The sequence below is a fragment of the Meriones unguiculatus genome, chromosome 10 (genome assembly GCF_030254825.1).
Source record: "Meriones unguiculatus strain TT.TT164.6M chromosome 10, Bangor_MerUng_6.1, whole genome shotgun sequence".
Classification (NCBI taxonomy): domain Eukaryota; kingdom Metazoa; phylum Chordata; class Mammalia; order Rodentia; family Muridae; genus Meriones; species Meriones unguiculatus.
In genome coordinates this window covers 37879599-37893326 of record NC_083358.1, presented here as the reverse complement: position 1 = coordinate 37893326, position 13728 = coordinate 37879599, and positions in this window count along the sequence as shown.

Here is a 13728-nt window from a genome sequence, read left to right as displayed (position 1 = left end):
CAAAAACTACTCAGTGCCTGATGTCATCTGTAATTACTCTGGAAAAGGCAAAGTTATAAGGACAGAAAATAGACGAGGGGATGTCCAGGGCTAGGAGCTGAAGAGACATTAAGCACAAAGGAGCAAGAAGAGGGGAGGTGGTTAAGGTAATGAGACTCAGCTACGTGTTTAAGAAACCACAGCTCCCTGGGCCACAGTCCACACAGTACAAAAGACAATGTCTTCAATAAACAGTGCTGGGAAACCTGGGTCTCTGCATGTAGAATTGAAACTAGATCCTTGTCTCTTAACCTATGTATAAATCAAGTCCAAATGGATGGAGGATCTCAATACAAGATCTGAAACGACAAAAATGTTAAAGGAGAAATACAGTGTTCACTACAATATATAGACACAGTTAAGAACTTTCTGAATCAGGCTCTAAGTACTCAGGAAATAAGGTCAGCAACTGACAAACGGGACATTATAAAATTAAAGAGCATTTGCAAACTAGTTGATCAATCAAGTAAAGAAACAACCTACCAATAGGAAATAAAATGGCCAGCTATACAGCTGATGGAGATTCAATATTGAGGAAATGCAAATCATTCAAAAACTAAACACCAAAATAATAATCCACTCAAAAATGAATTATAAAATTGAACTGAGTTCTCAAAAGGAGGAATGCAAATGGGCAATAAATATATTACATTTTTTTAACTTTCTTAGCCAACACAGAAATGCAAATAAAAACTACTTTGCAATGCCATTTCACCCTAATAAAAATAGTTATGTTGAGAAAAGAAGGGTTGCCAGGTGTAAAGAAAGGAAAACCCTTATTTACTGTTATAGTGTAAACTGGTGCACATCGAATATGGAAATTGGTGTGGAGATTTTCTATAAAGCTGAAAATAAAAGTGCCTTATGACATAGGCATACCACTCTCAGGCAGATGCCCGGAGGACTCTTTATCCTAAGACAAAAATACCCATACAATCATGTTCATTGCTGTTGTGTTTACAGTAACTAGGGAATTAATTGAGTGGATAATGAAAATGTAGTATACTCAAAGGAATTTTATTTAGCTGTAAGGAAAATAAAATTTTCTGGAAATAGTATACTGAGAGAGTCAATACAGACTCAGGAAGACAAACATTGTATCTCACACCATTTCTTGTATGAGGATAATAGTTTTGAATTTTAAATTTTCTTTATTAAAAGTCGTTGAGAATGTCTCTCTTAGTTTGCTCTCTGTTGCTGTGATATAACTCCATGACTAAAGGCAATCTGGGGAGGAAATAATATATTTCATCTCACAGGTTACAGTCATGCCTTGAAAGATGTCAGAGCAGGAACTTGAGACAGGGTCTTAAGCAGAGACCACAGAAGAATGCTGCTTCCTAGCTTGCTCCCCATGACTCGCTCACCCTGCACCCTGCTTTCTTACACAACCAGCCCAAGGGTGGTGCCACTCACAGTGAGTGGGTGATCTTCCCACATCAATCATTAATAAAAAAAAATGAAGTTCTCTCTTTCCAAATGACTCTGACTTATGTGAAGCTGACTAAGGAATTTTAAAGGGCAGTAACTTTAGAGGACATAAGCAATAAAGGAGCCATGAGAAGCATGCATGTATGGGGAAGAGGTCTTAAGTATGTGTGTGGGGGTGGGGGACACTAAAATACATATAATATGAAAGTGGAGGGGAGGAATACTGCAGGAACAGGGATAGAAGGATGGATGATAGGTTGGAGAAGGGAACCTGAACAAATCTAAGGATATATGAAAACTCACTATACAAATATAACTTTCAAACCTGTCAGGGGCTGAAGACATGGCTCAGCAGTTAAGAGCGCTTGCTGCTCTTACAGAGAACCCAAGTTCAGTTTCCAGCATCCACATGACAACTCACAGTGATCTGTAACTCCAGGGCATGAGAATCAATGCTATCTTCTGGCTACCTCAGGCTCTGCACACACATGATGCACATACATACATGCAAGTAAAACACTCATATATAAAATAAAAATAAATAAATAATATATAAATATGTGTATGTTTATATTTACTACACACAAACACACATAAATTTTTAAAAGACCTTGAACAAAAGTACCCTGCATGGTGGGTAATGCTATTCCCAGACGACATAGGATTTTAAACCAAAATCTTAGAGCCTCCTTATGAGTTATTGGCCAGAGTTATTCCCCAGAGGTTCCTCTGAAGAATTCAGACGATTGCTATTTCTTTTGGCTGCCCATGACAACTACATGGAAAGAACTTATTGCTAAAGATAGCATACAACTTTGAGTATAAGACAGAGAAACTGAACTGATGCTGAGCTGAAAGCTTCCTCCATGCTGGTTCCTGCTGATCACCCCAGAATGTGCTTTGCAAGCTATTAGGGGAGAAAAGTTATCAATGGTCATATCCAAGGGGTGGACGCTGTGTGCCACCTTCCAGGCAAGACATACCCACAGATACAGTAGTGGCATAAAAGCTGTGAGAACAAGCAACTGTTTTCTCATTGCATTTGAGGTGTGATCAATGGGAGGACATACATGCCAGGTACGGTAAAGTCTGTCAAAAACCAGTAACTAGAGATGTGCCTCCTTGCTGTGGTAATAGTTTTTAGCCCCTAATATAGATAAGGTCAAGCTGTCTATTCGGAGGGAACTTGCTCGCATAATGTTGGAATTATGATGGAAAAGAAATATTTTGGAATTGTATTCCATGACAGGGCCCTATGATATGGTTTGGAAAATCAGTAAGAATGAAAGTGAGATGTAAATACAAGCTTGCCATATATGTCTGGGTTGATATAAGGAAAATCAGAGAAGGAGCTTAGTCAAGTCATCAATAGAAAAGGTAGTTAATATTTATTTCAAACCAAAGTTTCTAGGGAAATTTTTGACTAAACATCAAACGTTCTGCCTGTGGATCTTTAGAAGTCTTTAAACCATAAATAACATGTTACCAGAGGTATGACTAATAGAGAGGTAGAGGTGATTCTAGCCTCATCCTCTGTTGTGGAGCAAGGAAATCACATAGGGTGAGTGCCATCCTAGTCCCTTCTCTAACATAGCACCCAAGCTTGCCTGGAGGAGAGGTCTAAAATTGTGACCAGAAGTTTTAAATTGAACTGCATATTTATTGGTCTCTTGAACTTTAGATGTGGATTCATGCAAATCTTAACCCATAGCAACTCTCCAAAGCCCCAGAGACAACAAAAAGCAGGAAAAGAACATGGAGATAGCAGTTTCAATGAAAAGATTAAGAAGAGACAAATATTGAGCTGGAAAGTGATAGATTGTTCTTTCAGATGATCTGAGTTTGGTTTCCAAAACCCAGGAGGGTCTACTCATAATTACCTAGAACCCTAGCTCCAGTAGATGGCCTTTTCTAGACTTTGTGGGCACCTGAACTTGTACATGCTTATTATCACACACTTGCATATACACAAATAATATTTTTTAAAAGTCTTTAAGGGAGTGGTCAATTATCCCTCTGACAACCATACTCTGTCCATTTCTCTACCTAACAAAGTGTGCTAGGGTGGGTGAAATATACCAAGCATACTACCATTGAAGGGTTGTGCCCAAAAATAAAAACTAAAGGGGTAGTTGTGATTAGTGAAATGAAAACTTGTAGAGTTCAAAGACTGTTTATCACTTATGCTCCTGTTAGTAACCTCATTAACTCATTGGGTCATCAAGCTGGCTTTGGACAAACTCCTTTTTTTGCTCTACCAGTGTCCTCTCTATATGGGGTGAATACACATTTCTTTATGTCTTTCCAGGAAAAGTCTTGTAACACATATGTAAATCAAGCTTCATTTTAAATCTCACTGCAAACAGTTTTAACACTCCATAATTCTCAGTTGGCCCATAGAGCCTCTATACAATAGACCAGAAAGCAGAACCTTCCTCACAGATGCACTGACAAATGCTATTTAGAGTCAGAGCAAAACCAAGGCTGTCACCTCCAATTTCCAGTGTTGCAGTGTGTGTGTTTTCAAGCTACAAACCAAGGGTTATTGTTAAGCTCTCAGAAAGAGTAATCTAGATACAGCTTCATTTTTAATGCTCTTTTATTTTAGTAACTTGAAAAATAATAAATTCAGGATTTTTCATTTGCATCAGGCATTGAGTTTGATAAAGTGGCTTAAATTAGCAGAAGAATCGCACACCTGTGCCACATTTTCATATCAACCACCTTAAAGACTCTGAGTCAGGCAAGAATTCATATCCAAAATGATCTCTCATTTCATCATGCTCATTGCTATGAAGAAAACATACTGGAGGAAACAAAAATAAAAATAAAATCAAAGAGGCTGCATTTATGGTTCTTTGCTTACATCTGATTATGCAGCAACTCCTGGGAGACAAATATATGTCAAATTAGCAATGAATATGCATTAGAACCCATCATAATTCTCCCCTCCTATGTCTAGTCAGTGGAAGGATGGGTCATTTCAGACATTCAGTAAAATGCCCCAAATTCTGTGTATCAGAGCACTTTGTGGATAAAATTAGATTCGTAGTCCAGATTTGTGACGCACCAGAACTTAGGGTGGGAAAAGCACACTGTAGGAAAATGAAGAAAGCTTTGAGGTGGTATCATTAAGTTTACCAGGAAAAGCAGACATGGATAGAGCTGTATGTAACATAAACCATGCCATACCATCTAATGCTTTGTCAGTACAATACCATCTAAACTAATGTCATCTTGATATGGGGGGTTATAAAATAGGGAAAAAATAGAGTAGTTTTAGTGCCAAATGGAGACAACCTATCTCTGTGTGGGAGAATAATGTGAACCAGTGTGTATGTTGGGGGCGGGGAGAAGGACATATGACATATGCTAGAGAATGAGGTAAGCTGAGAGGAAAGAGACAGGGAGAGCTCTGCAGAGATGGTGTGGATGAAAATATGGATTCTAGGAGGGACAAGAAGATCAGAGATGCTAAATAAGGAACTGGCCCATTTACTAAGAGGGACAAAAACAGAGTGATTAAAAGTCAAGAGTCAGAGCCAGGCATTCTGGGAGACAATCCTCACTTCCTGCTGGACAGCTGGAGAGTCATACTGGCTTCACATGCCATGGGTACCCATATAGTGGCTTTTTTTTTCCTTACTAATAAACCCTGGTTTTGTTTGAATAGCTCTTTTCCTTTTGCACTTCAGGAGGTGAATTATTCCTCATTTAAAACAGAAGTTTCGAAAGTCTGGTCCACAAGCCCTGGGGAGTACCTGAAGTCCATTCAGGGAGTCTGCAGGAAATGAACTATTTCATAGAAACACTAAGACATTGTTATTTGTCTTTTTGATTATGATGCAAAGCTCAGCTGTGGGCAAAAATGTTTATGCTTTAGAATGACCAGGGGAGGGTATTAAATTGCATCAGGAGCCAAGTCAACGTCATCAATGTATACTGAAAAAAACAAAGTAACAAACGCTATTAATAATAAATTGTTTCTGTTCAGTCTTCACCCTTGGGCACACACCTTTTAAATGTTTTATGTGATGAAATAAGAAGTGCACGTGAAGCACATCCATATCCATGTCTATCCAAGATGCACCAAGGGACGCTGGATCTCTCCAGGAGAGGAGAGTTGTTTGAGTTGTAAGCTAAACTAGCCACTTCAAGCAGCATCCTTCACAAGCAAAAGAATGGCTGACAAGCCACGGCTGTTCAGGCGTAGACATTTTGGAAGGCAGTGCAACTCTCTACTCAAACACTTAAGTACTTGCTACCCATGATAACATATGAGATGTGAAGTAAAAGTTAGGATGTGGGGAAATTTGGTCTATTGCTGAGAGCTTGCTGTCTTTCCAATATGTAATGACTTGAGTGGTGAGAACAGGGATCGCACTGACAAAAGTGTTTTCAAGTTTTTACATTTATATTTATTATGAGTGGAGGCACACAGTCTGAAAACAATGTAAGAGTCAGATAAAACCCTCATATTTTGAGATATTATTATAACATTTCTTTCTAGTCTTTTTACCACTTTCTCTACACACATACATACACACACACACACACATAAACACACATACATGTACATACACACACACAGCAGTCAGGCTTTTCACCAGCCCAATGAACATGACTTTTACATTATAAAATGAAACATAATATTTTGAAGCTCTTCATAACTCATCAAACTGACTACTATCCAATGACAAATGATATCATAAAATCAAGATGCCATCAAACGATAAAAGACTTAAGAGGAGGCTAAGAAAACAAAGTAAAAATGTTTATTGCTATCATATAAGATTCTACATTGAAATTGACTTTTTTAAACTTACCACTTTGGTATGGGTGGGCATAGTACCAAAGATGATTCACAAATATTTGGGGTAAAGCCTTTAAATACATTGAAGCTGAGCTCTCCTTTTGTGCTTGAATAAAATCAACACAGCGCCATAGTTAGAATACAAATGCAAATATAAGCCTCCAGGTGTCATTTAACGAATCAGAGACTGTGGTTGGAGAGATAGGTCAGAGGTTAAGTGCACTGGCTGCTCTTCCAGAGGTCCTGAGTTCAATTCTCAGTAACCACATGGTGGCTCAAAACCATCTATAAGGAGATCTAGTGCTTTCTTCTGGCTTGTAGGCACACATTCAGACAGAAGATTGTATATGTAATAAATAAATAAATCTTTAAAAAAAATCAGAGACCTGGAGGTAGTGGCTCACTCCTGTAATCCCAGCACTCAGGGAGAGAGAGGCAGGAGGATCTCTGGGTGTCCAAGGCCAGCCTGGCCTACAAAGCAAGTTCAGGACAGCCAAAGCTACACAGAAAATCCCTGTCAGAAAAAAACAAACAAGCAAATCAACCAACCAAACAAACAAAAACAGAGACTGGAAAACTTCAGAAAAGCACTGGGCACATTCTTCCTAAGTCTGCTGTTTTGAAAATTAGTATCTATAATAAATAAGGTGTATTTTGTTATGAATAATGAATTAATATATAAATATTATGCACTTTAGAACTTAATATATTTTGACAATTTTTTATGTGTGTATAGTACATCTTGTCACACTCAGCAACCCTAGGATCTCCTATCATCCTCCTCACCACCAAAACACTGTGCCCTAATTAGCTTTAATTGTAAACTCCACATAGCCTCTAGTTATCTGAGAGGGTCAGATTGGCCAGCAGCACGTCCCTAGGCAATTGTCTTCACTGTTGTTGATATAGGGGAGCCCAGCCCACTGTGGATACTGTTCCATCACTAGACAGCTGTTCTGAGTGAATAAGAACCCTAGCTAAGCATGGGCCAGCAAGCAACATTACTCTCTGGCTTCTGCTTCGAGTTCCTGCCTGAATTCTCTCAAAGCTGGACAGCAGTCTGAAAGCTACACTAGACCATTTTCTCCCTTACATGACCGTTGCTTAGAGTGTTCACAGTGTTCTCTTCTTCCAGCAAGTCCCCTCCTACTTTCTTATCCACTATATGATTCTTGGTTTGTGGTGATCCACTAATTTTAACCAAGGTCACCTGATAGGATATTGCTGTAAACATAACCACTAAAGCATGGAAAAACTCACCAGTGGATACACCACTAAAGACAATGACCCCCACTCCACAAGCAGCCATTAGCTGGCAATACCACAATAGGGAGGGATCAGAACCCATGGACCAGTACTTGCAAATTCTGTGCTGGTCACTGAAACTGTTGAGTTCGTGAGTAGAAAAATTGCATTTAAGATGGCATCTGCATCATTGTTCAGATATTAGATTATTTCCACCTCCTCTTCTTCTGCAAAGTTTTCTGAGCCTTGAGAAGGATATTATGGATGGTCCATTGAGAGATAACTTACCACTTGCTTACTATTAGCACTGAGACCATCTACAAGTCTCTGCTTTTACCATTATTGTCTGAAAAATGAAGTTTCTCTGATGAAGGCTGAGGGCAGAATTATTTTGGGGGGATAAACATAAATCATTAGCAGGCAGTGTGATAACATGACCGTTGAGCAAAATGGACACAGTACGCTCATGCCTAGAGCTTAATGACCACCCTCAGCCACAGGCCTTTGCCCAGGTTCAGAGTGTCAGGCATAAATTTTTTCTCATGTGACAGGCCTCAGATCTAATTAGAAATCCATTGGACTTTGCTCAGGGTGAATGGTACGAATCTAGCTGCATTCTTTTTGTGAAGGTGTGAAGTTTGTCTAGTACCATTTGTTGAAAGCACCTTTTTTTCTCCAGTGTGTGCATTTTGCCTCTTTGTCAAGAATCTAATGGCTATAGGAGTGTGGGATTATAACTGGGTCTTCAAACCTGTTCTGTTGACCAGTGTGTCTGGTTTTATGCCACTACCTTGCTGTTTTTATTATTATGACTTTAGAAACATAACTTGAAATCAGGACTGTTGTTACCATCTTCAATGTTTTTATTGTTTAGAATTATTTTGCTTATTGTGAGTCTTTTTTAAAGATAAAACACAGATAAAGCTTGGTCCCACCTTATGCATGAAAAATTTCGATGGGAGAACTTACTCAGTAACATGTTTGTATGGAACAGCCACACAACACACACTAGAACCCATTTTGTGTCATTATTACTATTATTATTATTATTATTATTATTATTGTTACCTTGAAATAGTTGTATAGTTGTGCTTTAATTGCTTTTATTGTGGCAAGTAAGATCAATAGCTCTGGCTGGCAGAAAAAAAAAAGAAAAAAAGAACTCTTAAGGAATCTACATTAACCGTATTTTCATTTGCTCTATTCCAAAAAGCAAGGAGCTTCTAACCTTGCAGCCTCTCCAGCTTCAGGGAGTATCATTTGGGTCTGTCTGCAACCTTGCTGCTTCAGTGCTGAGCTTCTTCATGTCCACAGAATGCTAACAGTGAGGAACTGAGAAGGCAAACTCAAGAGCATCCGACCCTGCTACATGCACCTTTCTCTTTCTACTTTGTTGATGCCTTCCCCTGAGAACGCTCCTTCCAGTGCTCTGGAGGTAAGGGAACAGTGTGTGTTGCTGGAACAGAGCCTCGCTAGGTTTGAACTTGGTACTTCCCCTGTGATGGCTTCATTAGTCAATACGTGATTTTTTTGGTCAATTTTATAAGAATCATATTTTATTTTTTTAATTAAATTTAAATTTTTAAATTTTAAATATTTATTGTACAATGGGTCCCCTTATGATATTTTCACACACATGTATGTCCTGTACTTTGATCTTATGGAAGTATTTTATTCACATGCCCTCCTTGCCTTCTCTTGTCCTTGTCTTCCTCTCATCTCCAGCTCAGCTCTTCTCTCAAATGTTTCCTTTTCCACTCTGCTTGCAAGTTTTATTTTTAAATTCTAGATGCTACATATGAGATTAAAAAATGAGGTTTGTCTTTCTAGGACTGACTTGTTACACTTAATAAGATGATCTCCACTTTTATCTATTTTCACAAAAGTGATATAATTTCTCCATATGGCTGCACCGTGCTCTGCTGCCTGTGTATACCACATTTTCTTTATCTACGCTGTTGCGACCCGTGTAATTGTCTCACCAGCAAGAACGCACGCGGACAACAGGATCCTTCTGCAGCAAGCTTTATTACAGTCAAGCGATGAAAGGAGGAAGACCCCGAGCCCCGAAGTGGCGCTGTTTATATAAGCCCTGCTCGCACCAGAGTGGTGTGAGATGACGTATCATTCCCTGATTGGCTGCTCACCCATGGTGTGAGATGACGTATCATCCCCTGATTGGCTGCTCACCCATCACCCCATATGACGCCCCAGGCTGGGCTCGTGACTTGGCGCGCTATTGCCCAACGGTCATGCGCTCTAGGACTTGTTTACCAGTTTTGAGGGCGGAAGCCAGCACCATGGCAACCAAACCCTGCTCTCCACACTACGCATCTGCCTATGGGCACCTAGGTTCCTTGGCTGTTGAAGATTGTGGCACAATAAACATGAGTGTTCCAGTTCCTCCATCCGATGCTACCTCATATTACGCTCAGGAGAAGCATAGTTACATGTTAGGTGATGCGGTATTTCTAGTCTGAGATTTTTGTTTGTTTTGTTTTATTTTGTTTTGTTTGAGGAAGCAGTTCAGTTCATTCTACCCAGAAGCCTTTTACTCTAGTAGTCTGGGCCCTGGGCTTTCTAGTTAATCTCTTATGGTTTGTCCAGAAATGAGTAGAGACTGAAGATGTCCCAGGCAAAGCACAAGAGGCATTAACCACACCCACCTGGAAATCAAAAGGGACCAGCCAGAAACAAACATTCATTTTTGTTTGGACTTTTTATTTAAAAGTTTAAACTATTATTTAAAAGTTTACATATAGAAATCACAAAGTAAAATTAACCAAAACCAAAGACTGCACATCTCAATGGGCTTTGATACAGCTGGAGTAGCCATTTGGAACAGAAGCTGTGGAGCTTCACATTAGATTTTATGCTTTGACTATCAAATATACTTCCACACATTTCTCAAACACCAAAAATGAAAAATATGTGACAGAGTTAGAACTAGAAAAAAATAAACTTTGATCCTCTTTCATGCTTTCATTCAGTCCCTCCACATCCTCTAATATTCAGCCTTTTGCTTTCTTTTCTACCCACAGAGATATATGTTTATACATATATAATTGATAAATTATAATTATATGTTTATACTTATACATATACATATATAATTGCTAATTTCCATATATGTCAGAGAACATGTATGTTTTTTTCTCTGAGCTTTTGTGATATCACTTACTATTATACATTCCAAGTCTATTTTTTCTGCAAAGTTTGTGATTTCGCTTTTCTTTAGAGATAATATAGATATACATATATATCAAAATTTTATCATACATTCAACTGTTGATAGACAGAGGTTGATTCCAATAAATAAACCGTCAATAAACACAGGAATATAAATATTCTTATGATAGAGTTTACCATTCTCTGTGTATATGCCCAGGAGTGAAATAGTTAGGGTCTTACGGTAATTTTATTTTTAATTTTTTGAGACATTTCCAACTGATTTCCAGGGTGGTCCCTCTCTCCCCCATTCACTCTAACATTTGAAATCAGATTTATTGATGACAGCCTTCTAAGGGGAGTGAGGTGGTATCTCAAAGCAGCTTTAATTTGTATTTCTTGATAGTTAAGGATATTGAACACTTTAAACAGTTTATTAGCCACTGTGCTTATTTTTATATAAACTCAACGACAGAAAACACACAATCTTTTCAACTGATGCTGAAAAGGCACTTGACAAAGTCCAACATACCTTCATGAAAAAGTTCTGGGGACTTTATGGAACACACTTAAAGTTAATAAATAATATGTACAACGAACCTATAGTCAGCATTAGAGTAAACAGGGAGACTGAGACTATGTCGTCTAAAATCAATAATCAGACAACCTGCTCTCCCTTTCCTCGGTGTTGAAATTCTTAGCTATAGATGTTAGGCAAGAGAAAGCCATAAAGAGAATTACAAATTGAAAAGGGAGGATTCATACTATTCCTATTTGCAGGTGGCATGACTCTTCATGAAAAATAACCTATTAAGTCTAATAGGCAACTTGTAGACCCTAATAAATACAGCAAAGCTGCAGGCCACAAAATCAGTTTAAGAAAAAAAATCAAGTCTTCATTTTTCTCTTAGAGAAAAAAGTTATGAAAAACAATCCATTTACAATAGCACCATAAAATTTAAGTATTTGGGAATATATCTCCCAATGAACTGAATTACTTCTACAACAAAAACTTCAAAATACTGAAAAAGGAAATCGCAGAAGATGTTAGAAATGGAAAGATATCCCAGACTGCTAGACTGACAAAATCAATATTGTGAAAATGGCTATACTTGTAAAATTGTTTTATAAATTTAATGAAATAGTTAGCAAAATTGGTATATCATATTCCACATGTTTATAAAAAGATATGAGAATTCATCTGGAACCATAAAAGACCACAAACAGCCAACGTAACCCTAAAGAGTGAGAGCAATGCTGTCGGTAACACAACACCCAACTTCACACTATGCTATAGAGCTATAGGAAGAACGACAGCCTGGCACTAGCATAAAAACAAGAAGGGAAATGGAATAGAAAACAGGACTTATAAATAAAATAAGTTTTGCTTAATTTTTGACAAAGGAAGAAAAAATATACATTGGGGGAAAGATGGCTTATTCATTCGCCAACAAATGATGCTGGCAAATCTGGATTTCTACCAAGAAGAATGCAATTAGATTATCCTTCTACCTCCATGCTATACACCCTGAGTATGGGCATCACTTGATCTCTGCTCCAGTTCTCCATCTAACACAGAACAATACTATAGACAGAATAATCAAAGCTATAATGTTAGCACTAAATTACAGATAACTGTAAAAGTCTTATTTTCTCTAGACCCCCTGCTCAGATGTAGCCCATGGCAGCTCAGTCTCAAGTGTGTACCTAGTAAGGGGAACAGGGGCTGTCTCTGACATGAATTCAGTGGCTGGCTCTTTGATCACCTCCCCCTGAAGGGGGAGCAGCCCTACCAGGCCAGAGAGGAGGACAGTGCAGCCAGTCCTGATGAGACCTGATAGGCTAGGGTCATATGGAAGGGGAGGAGGACAGTGTCCTCTCATGGTATGCTTGTGGCTCTAGAATTGCCTCATAAGGCTACATGCTGTTTTCACTAGTGTCAGTGGCATATACCCCTTAGAGTTTGAACCTGAATATTCCCAACAGCTTCATCTCTTGAAGGTTTTATTCCTAGATGCTGGGGCTATTTCAGGAGGCTGTGGAGCTTTAAGTGGTGGAAACAGAGGAGGCAGATCCCTAGAGGCGGGCCTTTGCAGTGTATATCCAGCTCCTATTCCTGTCCATTCTTCTTCTTTGTCAAGCACAGTGGTCCTCAACCTCCCTAATGCCATGACCCTCTAATACAGTCCCTCATGTTATGGTGACCTCCCCAACGATTAAATCATTTCATAGTTACTTCATAACTGTAATTTTGCTACTGTTATGAATCATAGTGTAAATATCTCGATATGCAGGATATGTGATGTGCGACCCACCTCAAAGGGGCTGTAACCCACAGGTTGAGAACCTCTAAGACTCTCGCATGTTGTGAGCAGCCTTCCACATGAGTTGCTTTCACCATGGCCTGAGACATTCCTCCACGCCTTTCCTAAGATGATGGATCAGAAGTCTGTGAAGCCATGAGCCAAAATAAACCCTTCCTCTCCTAAGCGGTTACTGTCAGCTGTTTCAGCCACAGAAATGCAGAGGTAACTGCTACAATATCTGTAGAGACTGAGGATGCTTGATGTGGAAAACACAAAAATTTCTTAAACATCAAGAGTACCACACAGAAGTAGAACTTGGCTCTCCTACAATAATTACAATTAAGCACTGGATGTCCACATAGCACTCTCTATGATGGTCCAAGGACTGTATACAAATCAGAAGCTATGGATGAGATTACAAGAAGTGAAATTTTAGATCTAAAAGAAAAATGAGATCCCGGACCTGAGAACTTTATAAGATTTGGAGTATTTTTCACCTGTAGGGCCTAGAATATGATGGACAGTATATAGATACCAATATTATTTGATGTGTAGTTCAGAGCAATAGTCACAAACATAGACAGTCTGCCTTGATTCAAATTCTGGCCACATCATGAAATAACTGTATGACCCGGGCAAAATTGCTTAACGTCTCATAGCCTCAATTACCAACTCATGAAATTAGAGCCAATGCTTGTTTTAGAAAATATCCAGGACAATGAGACA